This window comes from Nicotiana attenuata, unplaced genomic scaffold, assembly GCF_001879085.1.
Source record: "Nicotiana attenuata strain UT unplaced genomic scaffold, NIATTr2, whole genome shotgun sequence".
Lineage (NCBI taxonomy): Eukaryota > Viridiplantae > Streptophyta > Magnoliopsida > Solanales > Solanaceae > Nicotiana > Nicotiana attenuata.
Genome location: NW_017672125.1, coordinates 76,456 through 78,154, shown reverse-complemented (window position 1 = coordinate 78,154; position 1,699 = coordinate 76,456).

Genomic DNA, 1,699 nt, shown 5'->3' with positions numbered 1-1,699 from the left:
ATCAACATATATTTGTACCACTAGAAGATCCTTACCTTTTTCTCTCAAGAACAAGGTACTTTCAATTTTACCTCTTTTGTAGCCATGTTCAAGCAGGAATTTTGACAATCGTTCATACCATGCTCTGGGAGCCTGCTTGAGTCCATAGAGAGCCTTGTCTAATTTGTACACATGCTCAGGACATTCCTTGCTTTCAAACCCTGGAGGTTGTTTTACAAACACTTCTTCTTTTAGGTAGCCATTCAGGAAGGCACTTTTGACATCCATCTGATGAAGAGTGAATTCCATATGTGCTGCAAAGGCTATGAAGAGTCTTATTGCTTCTAGTCTAGCAACAGGAGCAAAAGTCTCATCATAGTCTATACCCTCCTCTTGGCTGTAACCTTACACCACAAGTCTTGCCTTATTTCTTGTAACAGTTCCATCTTCATCAAGTTTGTTTCTAAAGACCCATTTTGTGCCAATGACTGATCTGTCCTTGGGTCTTGGAACTAGATGCCAAACTTGACTTCTCTCAAACTGATTGAGTTCATCTTGCATTGCATTTACCCAATCTGCAAAGCCTCAACAACATTTTTAGGTTCAAGAAGAGATAGGAAAGCATCAAAAACACACAAATTCTTTAATTGTGATCTAGTTTTGACTCCAGAGGTTGGATTAGTAATTATGTTCTCAATGGGATGAGAACTCTGATACTTATGAGGTTTCACAACCAACTGATTTCTGCTAGATGCTTCTCCCATGTTCTGTTGTTGAGGAACAGGGTCATGAACAGGTTCCTTTAGGGGATTTGTTTCAGTTCCTCTTTGATCAGTTCCCCCTGTCAGGTTGCCCTGGATAGAAGAACCTATTCCATCACATGTTCCTTCTTTTGGTTCCACTTTAGCCTGTGCTGGGACTTCAGTCAAATCTCTTACCAGCCCAATAGCCTCATCTTCATGTTCCTGCCTCTCAAAAAGAATGTTAGTTTCATCAAACACTACATGCACACTTTCTTCGACACACAAAGTTCTTTTATTGAACACTTTATATGCTTTGCTTTGTGAAGAATATCCCAAGAGTACCCCCTCATCACTTCTGGGATCAAACTTACCTAGGGAGTATTTTCCATTATTGTGCACAAAGCACTTACATCCAAATGCCCTAAGATGGGATATATTTTGCTTTCTTCTTTTAAGTAACTCATAGGGAGTCTTCTCTACAAGAGGTCTAGTCATGCACCTATTGATGATGTAACATGCAGTGTTTACAGCCTCTGCCCAGAAGCTGTGAGGCAATTTACTAGAAAGAAGCATAGTCCTAGCCATATTTTCAAGAGTTCTGTTCTTTCTTTCAACTACTCCATTTTGTTGAGGAGTCCTAGGGGCAGAGAAGTTATGATCTATGCCATGCTCATCACACAATTCAGTGAACTTACCATTTCCAAATTCAGTTTCATGATCAGACCTAATGGATGCAAGTTGATTTCCTAATTGTTTCCGAGTCTTTCTAACAAAAGCAGTAAACATGTCAAATGCTTCATCTTTAGATGTTAAGAATAGTACCCAGGTAAAACTAGAATAATCATAAACAAGTACCATACATATTTCTTACCATCTCTACTCAATGTTCTCATTAGACCACAGAGATCCATATGAACTAGTTCCAATGCCCTGGTTGTGCTTACCATTTTCTTGCTTTTAAAGGATGATCTTACCTG